The 14,724-nt window shown below is 47.9% G+C and overlaps 1 pseudogene; it reads right to left on the reverse strand.

The window, feature by feature from the left end:
* Positions 1 to 12,459: 12,459 nt before the first annotated feature.
* Positions 12,460 to 13,067, reverse strand: LOC137205581 (phosphatidylethanolamine N-methyltransferase pseudogene; annotated as a pseudogene).
* Positions 13,068 to 14,724: the final 1,657 nt, after the last annotated feature.

A 14,724-nucleotide genomic window follows, 5' to 3' on the forward strand; every position in this document is an offset into this window, starting at 1 on the left:
ACACCAGGCTGGCTGGGAGCAGGCCCCTGGCGGCAGCCCGGCCACTCCCACTGTGTGAGACACGTGTGTGGATCAAATCCCAGGAGGCACGAGAGACTGCCTCAGGCTGAGGCCAGGGGTGCCTCTGCATGACAGAGACCTGTTGACAGCTCTGGGGGGAGCACAGGACCTGCAGGAGCTCGCATTTTGATTTAGGTTGCAGGAGCCTGGGGTGGGATGGCGATGGTTATGCTGGCGGAGGGGCATGGGAGAGGCCAGAGGAGAGAGGAGAGAGGTAGGCATGGGGACCAGAGAGAAGGGGGTGGGAGTGGGAGGTGTCTGAAGAAAACACTTGACAACTAGAGCCAGCAGGGTGTCCAGGAAACAGCTGCTGAGGGGGAGACGTGGGCAGCCAAGGGTCACTCCACAGGTGAGGTGATTTATACCGTCCTGGGGAGGTCCTTGTCAGGGTCTGAGTTTGGGCAGTGAACAATCTATCACAGCCATCCAGCACGAGGATCTGTCCCTGTGCTGAAAACTGGACGTGGACACCAGAACGTGTCCTTTTTCATCATGGCCACTACAACCTAGGCCCTTCACAGCATAAGTTTCACCCTTTAGAATCATTCTGATAAAACCTATTCTAACCACAGCATCAGCGTCATACGGCTCACGTGGTGTATGAAAACCTACTGCAATCCTCCCCCTAAACTTGCACGATGTATCCTTTTATCTGGCAGTACCATGTTATCACATATTTTTTATACCATCATGATCTCTCCGCACCAATGAAAAAATGAAAAGAAATATTATGCATCAACACTTCCTTTAAAAGTTTTGCTATTGAAATTTATGGTTACCAGGGGATAAGGGGGGAAGGAATAAACTGGGAGATTGGGATTGACATATACACTACTATATATAAAATAGATCTAATAAGAACCTACTGTAGAGCACGGGGAACTCTACTCAATACTCTGTAATGGCCTATATGGGAAAACCATCTAAAACAAGAGTGGTTAGATGTACATGTATAACATTCACTTTGCTGTACAGCAGAAACTGACACAACAGTGTAAATCAACTATACTCCAATAAAAAACCTTTTTTTTAAGTTTTGTTACTGAACTTTGAAGGAATCATTGCAAATGATGGTGTCTCTTGGGGGGCCCAGGGAATCTTCTGCATCCCAGGGAGGACTTCCCTGGGAAATGCTCCCCAGCGAGTCCGGCCCAGCTGGAGGCACTGCCTTCAAGAGAACTGTCTCTCCAGGAGCTCAGTGCCTGGGCCTCGCGACCTGCCCAGGACATTTAACTTCCTGCCAGGAAGTTGCAGTGAGCAGTGCTGCAGGAGATGCTCCGGAGAAGGGGGGGGGTGGGGGGAGAAATAGGAATGGGACCAGCTGGAGAGGGAGGGAGGGAGGACAGAAGGGGCTGTGGGAAAGGGAGGAGCTCCGGTGACAGCACAGCAGGCGTCAAGGGACCAGTGGACAAGCCCCCCCCCTTGGGGCGCTGGACACAGTACAAGGCGACTCACAACACCAGAGGGACCCTCAGAGATGCCTGGCCTGACCACCCCGCCTCTGTCTGCTCCCTTGCCTGGGAGTATCTTTTCCTTCTTGCCATCTGATAGTATTTCATGATTATTCATTTCTTATCTGTTTCCACTACTAGAATCTAAGTTCTGTGGCGGCAGAGTTTCATACACTCACACAGACAAACACCGCATTATTCATCACCATGGCCATCATTTAACCGTCCTGGGAAACCTGTGGGTATATGTGATTGTGCTGGCTTTACAGAGGAGGAAGCTGAGACACACACACAAAAAGAAAAAGCAGAGCTGGGGGCTTCCCTGGTGGTACAGTGGTTGAGAGTCCACCTGCCGATGCGGGGGACACGGGTTCGTGCCCTGGTCCGGGAGGATCCCACATGCGGTGGGGCGGTTGGGCCCGTGAGCCATGGCCGCTGAGCCTGCGCGTCCGGAGCCTGTGCTCCGCAACGGGAGAGGCCACAACAGTGAGAGGCCCGCGTATTGCAAAAAAAAAAAAAAAAAAAAAAAAAAGCAGAGCTGGGAGGCATGCCCAGGGCTGTCGTGTGGTTTCACAGCCCCGCTGCTTCTCCTCCAGGGAGGACCCTGCTCGCTGTTACCAGCCGCCCAGAGGGAGTGGGGCCTGAGCTGGGCAGCCAGCAGCCGAACACCCCCCGGCTCCGGGGACCACCCAGCTCTAGGGACCGGAACTGGGAAGAGACGGGCAGCCATATACCATCATATAGTAGAGCATCCTCACTGTATGGATATAAGTGATGGAAATAACCTCGAGACAGATGATAGTAAACTATAGTAAAATCATTAGAAGTGGTAAGTTTTGAGTTCATGATCATCTACTACCTTTGCTTTGGGTATAATTTATTTAATTGAAGACTTAAATAATTTTTAATAATGGCTGTGGGTAACAACCAGCTCACCAAATTCCTGAAGATCTCCCAGTTGGCTCTCGTGAGCTAGCTGGGGGCTGCACACATCTGTCTGCTGAGGACGGAGGAGGAGCTGGGGCCCAGAGGGGCCGCCGGGGTCTCTGCCACGCCCACACTTCCGGCACGTGGGTCCCACAGGGCTCAGCGCTCAGGGGCTCCCAGCAGCAAGCCGGCGCCGAGAGAGGGGCGGGAATCGCGTGCGCTGTGCATCCCAGCGGATGGCTGCCGTTCCCACGTACGCTGGGGGAAGGGAAACACACTGGCCAGCTGGGGCTCCTCGGGAGTTTCAGGGATGCTGCTACAACGGGCCACGAAAGAAACCGACTGTGGGAATGTGCTAGAAGGGCAGCAGCCGGAGCACAGGAGCGGGGGGACCGTAGAACCTCCTGGAAAGACCCGGAAAGAGGCGGTAACGCTGGTCCCACCACCTCCCAGAGCCACCGACTGGATTCCTAGCCCTGAGCAAGGGACTCACGTGGAATTTCTAAAGGCTGGAAATGTTGGGTCGTGGAGAGGGAGGTACGGAAGAAAGGTGGCCGCAGTGGACCCACCTGCTGGCAAGCCGGGCCGTAAGTTGCCCAGGTCTCAGGCCAATATCAAAAGGTGACCCACGACAAGACTGACAGAAGCGTCAGGAAAAGAGGACTCCAGAGAGGTGGGGGCTGATTCTAGCCTGGCCTTGGCCTTGGACCACTGTGAGACTCATGGACCCAGGAGCGGGGACCCAGTCCAGATTATCTCGGAGAATCAGCGAACCTCAAATGCTCACAGCTGCAACCAGCAGAGAAGGTGAGAACAGTGACTAAGACGAGCAAATGCGCGGCCTTGAGAAATGGGAGGCTTGCCAGATGAAATACACAATGCCCAGTTCAATGTGAATTCCAGATAAACAACAAATGATTCTTAGTGTAAGCGTATCCCAAATACTGCACAGGACATATTTATACCCAAAATTATTCATTGTTTATCCGGTATTTACATTTCACTGGATGTCCAGTTTGTCTCTTGCTAAATCCGGCAACCCAAGAAACAGGTCTAATGCATCCCCTTACAGGGGCCATAACCATACCCTCCCCTCAAAGGCAAGACAAAGCTTTCACACGCAGTCGGCCTCGTGGGCTGTGTGACACCCAACACGTCCCTAGACCCACAGTTCATTTCATGGCTCAGGACAGGTGACCGGGACGACCAACGTCAATGTGAAGTTGTGGCACAAGTTTCTGCACCCGTGCCAGAGGCCTACGTTCAACTGTCCCTCAGCCTGTGAGTCTGGAATGATGGCCATCATCCCCATTTTACAGACCAGAAAACTGGGCTCCAAGGGCCAAGCCAAGAGGAGATTTCCAAGATTTGAAATTCTTTTTTGCATCGCTTTACTCTCGTGTGATCGAAGAATCCCATGCTCATGCTGTCGCATGTGGAAAGTACAAGTAAGTTACAAGAAGCCGAAAAATGGCTTTCCAGCCGGGCTCCTATGAGCCCTGACTCACCGAGTGGGCTGTGAGTTCTGCTGGGCTCCACTGCCATGGGGTGGAAACATGCCCTCCTTGACAGTACATAGTGAAAATGTGCAACTACATAATAGGTATCACGAAGGACAATGTCTAGTGATGAATTAGCTAGGACAATGCCTGTCAGTCCGCCGACGGTGAAAAGGAAGATGAAACCCAGGGCTCACATCATGGCCGGGGATCATTTAATGTTACCTCCGTGGATTGTTGCCCGTCAAGGGGGTGGAAATGAAGGACCAAATCATGCCATTTTGCAGAGCCCAGTTCTGCATCACTGGTGCTTCTCACTGACACCAGGCAGTGGGGAACAGAGTCCTGACTCCCCACTCTCACAACCTCACTCAGTCTCTTTGCTTCCACGTGAGGGTGGGGCTCAGGTCCCACTGGTCTCCACTGACACTACCTCGTGGGAAAATCAGAGCATCACTTGCTTCTGCGGTGGGAGGGTGAAAGATCTGCTCCCCGATTGCTTTCCCAGTGGGGGGAGTGGGGAGAAATCCCCAATCAATAGAAATGGACTAGAGGCCAGACAAAAAATTCAAGCAAGGCTTTACTGGGGCCCCTGATGCAGCACCGGGTGTTGGGTGGGGGTGGGGGGTGGGGAAGCGAGAACAAACAACAGGTTCCCTTGCTTGTTCGCTGGCTGAGGTGGGGCGAGCTTGTTCCTTGTATGGGGTGAGGGTAGGGGTGTGTCCAGGGGTTGGGCCGGAGGGGTGGCTTAGGTGTTTTGCCCACCCCTTAGGTGGTGTCGAGTGCAGGGGGGCATGCGCAGTACCCTGCTTTAGCTCCTAACACCATGTTTTTGCTCCTGCTCTTCAGAAGTGGTAGCTGAGGTTTTGTTTGTTGTTGTTTTTGTCTTTTGTGTCTTTTGGTCCAGAATTTGCCCCAATTGTGCCTGCACACAGTTATTTTTAATCCCACATAGTTTCTTTGTATTTTGTAGCTCGAGGAGAGGTGTGTCCAGGTGCAAGTTTTGCAGCACTGCCGCAAAAGGTCCCAGGTCCCAGACCTGTCTCACTACCTGCTTCTACCAGGTGGGGGATTGGGTAGAAGGTCAATCCCCCAGCAGGGGAATCAGAGCGTCATCACATGCTTCCACCTACAGGACGTGGGAATGTGTAGAAGATTATCTCCCCTCTTATCCTGGAACGGGAGACAGTTTTTTTGTTGGTGTTTGACTGATACAGAGCTGGTAATATGAAAAGGTTTTCTATTCTGCTAGGCTGCCGTCTTCCCAGTCTTTTGACTCGAAGAAGCAGGTTTTACTTAGCTTTTTTTGTTTGTATCTATTTGTGGTTCTGAGTTACAAACTTTTCCAACAGTTTGTGCTATTTAGGAGGCAAAAGAAATTAAATTCAAAACTCAGACAATTCCCCACCATGTTATTACTCAAGTCTTGATGTCCCTAGACAGTTCATCTTCTTCTTTCCCCCTTTCAGAGCCTTCCTATGTTTGCTGTGTTATGTCCAGAGGTTTTTTTAGTTGTAAGTGGAAGGACCTAGAAAGAATGCAGCTACTCCATTTTGACCGGAACTAAGAACCCAAATATACATTTCTTAAAAGCCAGCAAATGTTGAAGTTGAAAAGGAAAAAAATATTGCCCACAGACTAATTTTCTTATATCTAAAATATCATAGGTAGAATCAGTTTCAGCATAGCTTGTGAAATCTCCAAATTCTGAATTCTCATAACGAGTTTGAAATCATTCCATCCAGGAATGCACGGGTGAGCCACTAATCTCTTTTCTTCTTCTGTGGTAAGAAGTTCTCTTGTTCGTGACTAATTTCGCATTTGGTTACAGACTTTCCTTTTCGTTTCTCTGTAATATTTCCTCCTCCCAGTGCGACCTCGTGGAAGTTCCCTTCAGTGCCCATTCACTGGGATTCTCAGGAGGAATATGGGGCAGGGGCTCTGAATTTCTAGGTGGTCTTCTGTGACCTGGTTCTGCTGTTAGATCAGAACCACAAGTAAGTGTGGAATAATGGTCGTTTTTCTTCAGCTCCTTTTCTGGAAGAAGCACAGTATCTGCCTTTTGTTGGAGGTGAGATGCACTATCTCCTGACTGAAATTAGAAACTTGCATCGCTGTCTGTTGTTTTTCTAAGTCACTTTTGTTTATATTTTGTACTCAGAAACATCAAGAATGGATCCTGTTTATCAGTTTGTGGAGATAACTGTGTGCTCTTCTCCTTTGTACCGTTTATTTCAGCTGGATTCAACATGCAACACTTATTACTCGAAGGTATGCAGTGATTCTGAAATAAACACAGGCTTTTGCTCAGTTTCTGGGCTTTTTTATGTTGAAAGACTTGCTCTGTCACCACACTACGTGATTTTCCCCGAATGCCTTCTGAGAAGCGTGTCATAATTGTAGCTGTTCCTGTGGTTCAATCTCTCTTGAAAAAAAAAAACAATGTTCTCCAATAATGGGCGGAAAATACCTTATGCTGCATTTATTCATTTTTCTTATGTGCGTTTCTTTCTTATTCCACAAGGTGGAATGACTTGATTATGATAAGCTGCTCCATTCTAAGTGTCACTGTTGCCGTTTGAGGGGGTCGCGGCTTAAAGTGGAATCTTAAAAAGAAAACGTACAAACGTGATACAAATGAACGTATATCCAAAACAGAAATAGAAACGTACAAACGTGATACAAATGAACGTACATCCAAAACAGAAATAGAAACGTACAAACGTGATACAAATGAACGTATATCCAAAACAGAAATAGACCCACAGACATAGAAAACAAACTTGTGGTTACCAGAGGGGAAGGGGAGGGGATAAATGAGGAGTCTGGGATTTAACAGATACACACTATTACATATAGAATGAACCACAAGGTCCTAATGTATAGCACAGGGAGCTACATTTGATATCTTGTGATGAGCCATAACGGAAAAGAATATGAAGAAGAATGTATATATGTATAACTGAATCCCTTTGCTGTACAGCAGAAATTAACACAACATAGTAAATGAACTACAGTAAAAAAAAAAATCGTGTTCCTGCAAGCAAGAGCAACCATTTCCTTTTGTTCTCTTCTTTCACATGGAGTTGGATTTATGGTAGTGCCATCTTTATCACCATTTGTTTGGTTTAAGCTGAGTCTGCTCTGGGTGCTGGATCATTGCTGGTGTGGATCAGAAAAAGTACAGAGCGCCAGAAGAGAAGAACTTATAACAAGCACTTACTCAGCGGACGCTGCGGTGCCTCTGAAGCTGGCCCATGCCGGCTCCTTTTCCAAAAGACGTTTTGAGTTTACAGCGTGTTTTCTGTGCACTGACTCTGTTCCCCACAGCTCTTCTCGAACGGATTGACTTCTTCAGTAAATACAACCCTCTGTGGTTGTTGCTATTGTTGTTCGAGAGGGTATCTAATCCGTGGTCCTTGAGAGCTTTTTCAACTAGAAATGTTCCTCTGTTTGCACACAGCTGGGTCTGGAGCCTTAAATGAATGTCCAGCAAGTCTGAGATGAGAGGTACATTGGCTTCAGTTGTACATGCTGATTCTGGACTTGGTACAAGAGAAATCTGGCCCAAGGTTTATGCCAATTTCGCCTCCTTTTTATTTGAAATAAGATCACTGATACTGGGCTTCCCTGGTGGCGCAGTGGTTACGAATCCGCCTGCCAACGCAGGGGACACAGGTTTGAGCCCTGTTCGATCCCACATGCTGCGGAGCAACTAAGCCCGTGAGCCACAACTACCGAGCCTGTGCTATATAGCCCGTGAGCCACAACTACTGAAACCCGCGAGCCTAGAGCCTGTGCTCCATAAAAAGAGAAGCCACTGCAATGAGAAGCCTGCGCACCACAACAAAGAGTAGCCCCCGCTCTCTGCAACTAGAGAAAGCCCGCTTGCAGCAATGAACACCCAATGCCTGCAAAAATAAATAATAAAATAAAATAAATAAATTTATTATTTAAAAAGATCACCGATACCTTTTTTTAAATTGGAGTATAGTTGATTTACAACACTGTATTTGTTTCAGGTGTGCAGCAAAGTGACATATATATATATATATATATATATATATATATATATATATTCTCTTTCAGATTCTTTTCCCATATAGGTTATTACAAAATATTGAGTATAGTTCACTGTGCTATACAGTAGGTCCTCGTTGGTTATCTATTTTATATATAGTAATGTGTATCTGTTACTCCCAAGTTCCTAATTTATCCCTCCCCTTTCCCCTTTGGTAACCATAAATTTGTTCTCTATGTCTGTGAGTCTATTTTTGTTTTGTAAATAAGTTTATTTGTATCATGTTTTAGGTTCCACATATAAGCGATATCATAGGATGTTTGTCTTTCTCTGTCTTACTTCATGTAGTATGATAATCTCTAGGTCCATCCATGTTTGCTGCAAATGGCATTATTTCATACTTTTTTATGGCTGAGTAGTATTCCATTGTGTATATATACCACATCTTCTTTATGTAATAAGGTAACTGATATCATTTTTTATGATTTTTTTAAATTAATTAATGTATTATTTATTTTTGGTTGCATTGGGTCGGTTGCTGTGCGCGGGCTTTCTCTAGTTGTGACGAGCGGGGGCTACTCTTCGTTGCTGTGCATGGGCTTCTCATTGCGGTGGCTTCTCTTGTTGTGGAGCATGGGCTCTAGGTGTGCGGGCTTCAGTAGTTGCAGCATATGGGATCAGTAGTTGTGGCTCTCCAGCTCTAGAGCACAGACTCAGTAGTTGTGGTGCATGGGCTTAGTTGCTGCACAGCATGCGGGATCTTCCCGGACTAGGGCTCAAACCCGTGTCCCCTGCATTGACAGGCAGGTTCTTTAACCACTGTGCCACCAGGGAAGCCTGGTAACTGATATCTGAGTTCTTCAACTCTTCCTCCCAGAGCTTTAATCACCATTTTTCATCTTTTCAGAGATCATGACAGAAGGCAAATGAAGGAAACATACTTCCTAAAGTGCTCACTTAAAATTTTTTCCAATTTGTTATCCATTTTCACAGATTTTGAACATAACATGTTTTTGTTATTTGGGTTTATACTTAGATTCCTCTCAGAAATGCCCTTTTCTGTGGCTCTGGGATTCATGGCAGCCGTCGGCACCCACGTACTGAATCCAAAGAGGCTCCTCTGTACCAGGCCCCTGAGAAGACACAGCACTGTTTGCAATCGAGATGCCTGCATACCTCTTCACCCTGGCCTCCTTCCCTCAGTGCTCTGGCACTCCAGCCTCCTTTCTGTCCTTGAAATACATTGACTCTCTGCTACCCCAGGACCTTTGCACGTCCATTGTTCTGCTATGTGCTCCTCCCTGGGTCTCCACAAGGCAGCTGCCCCTCACCACTCGTGCCTCACCCCCACGCACACACATCACCGTCAGTCACAGCCCATTATTCCACTCAGCTTCCTTTGTGGTGTTGGTGTTCGTTTCGGTAGCTCTTATCAAAATTAACTTACCCTGTGTATTTTTGGGTTAGCAACTCAGCATCTTGCTCCCTTGTAGAATGTAAATTCTGTCCTGGCAGGAACCTTGACCATCCCCTTTTCAGCCATGCGATGATAACAGTGCCCAACACCTAATGATCCTTGTGTAAATATTTGTTCGAATGCATTGTACTGAATCCAATTGAAATGACTTGAAAGGAAATTAATGAAACTATTAAAAGGTGGATATATTTTGGCTTGACCTGAGGGATCGTTCAAGAGAAATGAAGATGTTAAAATTAAGTGCTTGACATGAATTGCTCTGGATTTGCAGCTAGAAAGGAACTTTCTACTAAAGCTGGATTCGACAAAGGAAGTGGAGGGATCCACCTACCTCCTCTCCTTGCCTTCACTCAGCGCTTCACGCATTTGGCCGAAAAGCACTGGAAGATGCCCTGAGACCAGCTGCCTGCCAGGGGCCAGGAATGGGATGAGGAGGACCCCCTATTCCCGTTTCCAAGACACTTGCCATCTGAACCCGTGGTAAGTGCAAAGGCAAGAATACGCACCTGAGGGCCTTTGGAGCAAAGAGCGGAACAGGTCACCAGAGACCAAGCTCCACAGAGGTATCATGAGGTGGCTGGACAGTACGAGCTACAGGTAGGCATCCAGGGACCAACTTTGAAGGAAAGGCACAAGCAGCGGCAGAGTTCATGTGCAAAGATCCAGGCAAGGAGAAAACCGGCCAGGAAGCAGGGGACCAGGAGCCCAGCACCCAGAGGGGGTGGGTGGCCTGTGCGACCTACACAGTGCCTGTCAGCCCCAGGTGGGGGCCAGCCCTTCCCTGTAGAGTTGTTGTCATCGTTCGTAAGAAGAAGAACAGTCCGCATTTAGTGAACGCTTACTTTTGTCAGTTGCCTTGGTGACACGTTACGTATGTTTAATCCGTCACAGCCATGTGACGATGTGGGGACTATTATTCTCTCTACTGGATCTGTGTGGAACGACAGCTTTGTCAGCGTGGCTGGCTTTCCCGAGGTTACAGGGCTAAGTGGCAGGGCTGGGCCAGAGCTCAGGGTCTGTCTTCTCAGGATGTGTCAGAGGACCTGGACCACTCAGCAAGCTCACAGATCCACCAACACTGCCCTCGGGCTCTCCCACATCAGCCCCTGTCTCTGGGCCCAGGCCCAGCCTGGCCTGACATTGACATAACTGCATAGGGAGCTCTGGACTGGTTTCGGGTGAGAACAGCACATGAAAGAAAGATGGGGACAGGGAGAGCACACAATCAAAGAGAAGGAAAACTGGATAGGCGGAGCGCCTGGAAACCCAAAAGCCCGGATTGAGCGTGGTAGAAATGCTAAGCACAGGAGAAGAGGGTTTGGTTTGGGGGGTTTGTTGGTTGGGTTTTTTGGCTTTGTGTTTTTTGGGTTTTTTTTTGCTTTTGTTGCTTTTTGTTTGTTTTTTGTTTGTTTTTGTCTTTGTTTGTTTGGGGTTGTTTTGACCGTGCCACACAGCTTGTGGGATCTTAGTTCCCCGACCAGAGATCGAAAGCACCAAGTCTTAACCACTGGACCGCCAGGGAGTTCCCTTCTTTTGTTTTTTAAATCATTTATTTGTAGCAATGCTGTGAAACATATACCATCGCCTACTATCTGTGAATCTCAAAGAAACATCAAAAATTGTTTAGATGCTTGTGAGTGGCCTCTGGCATCCATAAGACAAGACTTTCACTAGATAAGGCATGTGACCCCCACAACTGGAAACTTCTCTACTGCAGACTCCGGATGGAAGGAGAGGCATAGGGACATAGAGTGAAGAGCTGGGAAAATCAATAACAGAGGCAACAAGAGGACAGGGAGTGGGAAAGAAAGGGAAAGTTCTCCTCCCGTACCTGTGAACCAGCTCTGTATGCTCTCAAAAGAGCCTGATTTGTCCCCCTCGTGAACACCAGAGTGTGGAAAGTCAGACCCAAATCCTGGTCTGAAACAAGAGGAATTTGGGAATATAGAGAAGCTACAAAAGAGTAGCCAACGGATGAAACCAATGACAAAAGGCAAGATAGAAACAAAAGTGAATTCTGCAGAAGGCCGAGAAGGGTTTGCAAGTATATGACGGTGAAAAACACCTTTTCCGATTTCTAGCAAATAATTTTTTAAACATGTGAATTTCACAACTCAGATGGTAGTGGTTCAGATGACAAGATACGCACTGGACCACAGCAGTTTACGAGGCCACAGAGGACACCGGAGCCTCTCCTTTATGGAGGACCCTCGAGGGAGAGCTGAGCTGACACCTGGCTGGGCTTGGCGGTGGTTTTGCTGAAGCCCCAGAGATAAACGAGGGAGCGAAAGCAGGGACACTCCTAACTCCAAGTGCCCTTGTGCAGAGAGAGATAAATGGGCAGTCCATTTTGAGATCCAAAGGGCAATGCAGAGGAAAGCAACCTATGTGATGGAATTCCACCACAGAAAACCCCTGAGAGGCACATGGAGGAGTGTATAGCACATGCTCAAGTAAGAAAAAAAAAATGTAAATAGATGAGTATGTTGTAGGAAAACCATTGAGCCCAAAGGTTTCATAGGTCATTGTCAAAGACCTAGTGTTCATATTGGGTAGAAATGCTCATTATGAAAAACAAACAAACAAAATAAAGCATTTTATGATGAGAGAGTGTCATGGATCAGGGTCACAATCTGGTTTTGCACACCTGATGTCTGAATTACAAAATAAAATGATTGGTAGGTACATTTTTAAAAGATAGAAGTTAAATCTCTGGGTAGAAGGATTATGGGAGATTTTTATTTGTTTTCAAACTTTTCTTGGAGGAGTGTGCAATAGATTCATAACCGTAGAGAGACAGGAAGAGGGTATTTTAAAAGAAAAGTAAACATCATAGCTACTCAGGCCATCTACTTCACATTCTAATTTTTTTTTTTTTTTTGCCAAGAACAGCTTTTACAATTTTAATTGTTTTAAAAAATCAAAAGAATATTTTGTGACTCGTGAAAATTACGTGAAATTCTAATTTCGGTGTCCATGAACAAGGCAGTGGGGCCCCCAGCCACGGCCATTCCTTCACCTGCCTGCAGCCCGGGGACCTCCCACTCTTGTAATAGGGAGTTTACCGACCCCTGTTCTAGGAAGGGGACCCTGACCAGTGCCCTGGGCTCCACGGTGGCACGAGAGCTGACCCATCGCCCAGGCAGCACAGAGGGAGCCCGGGACTTACATGATGGCCCAGCCCAGGTAGTCGGCTGTGCTGCCCCAGTACATGGGGTTGTCCAGGACGCTGAACGGGAACGTGGTCACTCTGGCCTCCTTCAGGATCCCGAAATAGTTGCCTAGGCAGGTCCCCGTGAAGCCCAGAGCCAGGAAACTGGAAAGGACAAACACGCCGCCCACTCCCAGGAGTGCCAGGCCCACGCGGTAGGCCGAGGGGTTGTCCAGGCTCTGGCTCAGCATGGCCTGCGTGGAGCGAAGCATGTTGAGAAGCAGGATGGTGCCGCCCAGCGTGCAGCAGGCCGCGGGGGGGACCTGAAGGCCCCACTCGGCTCTCGGGTCTTAGGTTCCCATCTCGCGACCACATTCCAGAAGAGCGGATTGAAAGCGATGGTGAGGACTGCAGCCACAAAGTGGGGTTCTGAGGGGTCCACGTAGCCCAGCAGCCAGGTCATAACGCAGAGGTCTGCCGGGGCTGCCCTCACTGTCCCCTGGGAGATGAGAGCCGCGCAGCACAATAAAGGGTTACAGCTTGATGCCGGCTTGGATGGCAAAACGGGGGACACTGCCCTGGAATCACATTCTAATTTTTAATGGTCTCCCAATTATATCAGTTCTTAGACACTGGGCTCTCTCGGGCGATAGGACATTTCCTAAGCTGGGCCTGGTTCTCCTGAGAAGCTGCAGCAGCCCAGCAGCAAAGCCAGGCCTCCCAAAGGTGCCTGGCCATGTCTCTGGCCTCAGATCCCTGCTGTGGACGCCAACGTCTAACAGTTTATTTTCCAAGCCAAGGCGCCTTCTCAGGAGTGGGCTCGTTGCCACCCTGGCTGGAAAGAAGGCCTGTCCGGCCTGAGCCATTCAGCTCGGATACTGGCCTCCAGCCAATGTCTGTCCCATGAGCCCAGGGGCTGCCAGTCTGCTGGGTCAGGAAGCCGAGGGTCAGCGGGCGGAAGTCTGGAGCACACACAAGCTCGCTCCAAGGTCCTCTCATTCTCCCAGTGTTTACAGTTCTCTCTCAAGACAGAGTGCTTTCCTAAATAAAATTAATGATGGCAGCAAAAGTGAAAAACAAACTCCCTCTCTTTCCTTCCCACAGACACCGAGAATTTGAAGGTTCCATGAGAAGTGGGTGGCCCAGCCTGAGAGCAGGGATGGCCGGGAGGGAGGGATCAGAGCCCCCCTCTCCGCCAACGGTGATTCATGGTCATTGCATTTCCCACAATGTAAAGGAACACGGCCTCCTGTCAAAGGAGGACTTCCGTGCCTGAAGATCGAAAAACAAAAATGTGTTTGGAAATTCCAAGTCCAATGGGTAAAGTGTTGGGGCCGTTACAGACCTATGTCTCCACCTGGCTCAAGCCTTTCCTTTGTCTGGCCTTGAACTAGTTCTATCACCTCTCTGAGCGCAATTTCCATCTCTATAAAATAAGGGTAATAATACTAACTTAAGCAGGGCTGGGTGAAAGGGGGGAGGGGTGGGCGGGATGAATTGGGAGATTGGGATTGTCATATATACACTATTGATACTATGTATAAAATAGGTAACTAATGAGAACCCGTTGTATAGCACAGGGAACTCTACTCAGTGCTCTGTGATGACCTAAATGGGAAGGAAATCCAAACAAGAGGAGATATAGGTATACGTATAGCTGATTCACTTTGCTGTATAGCAGAAACTAACACAACATTGTAAAGCAGCTGTACTCCAATAAAAATTAATAATTAAAAAAAAAGAAAAGGAGAAAAAAAAGAAGGCTTGGGTGAGAATTAAATACATAGCACATTAACTGGCATATTGTATGCCCTCAACGTTTGGTGGTTATTATTATTATCATACACTTTTCCAATGGTGAATGTTGGGAAAATGAGGCTTTCTCACCAGGGGAGAGTGGGACACAAGGGCAGGGGTTGGCATGAATGATACCTGCCTTCCTGACTGCCCATGTAGAGCAGCACTTCCCAACCTTTCTGGCACCAGGGACCGGTTTCATGGAAGACAATTTTTCCACGGACCACGGTGGGGAGATGGTTTCTGGATGATTCACTCGCATTACATTTATTGTGCACTTTATTTCTATTATTATTACATTGTAATATATAACGAAATAATTATACAGCTCACCATGATGC

The sequence above is a fragment of the Pseudorca crassidens genome, chromosome 14 (assembly GCF_039906515.1).
Source record: "Pseudorca crassidens isolate mPseCra1 chromosome 14, mPseCra1.hap1, whole genome shotgun sequence".
Taxonomy (NCBI): Eukaryota; Metazoa; Chordata; class Mammalia; order Artiodactyla; family Delphinidae; genus Pseudorca; species Pseudorca crassidens.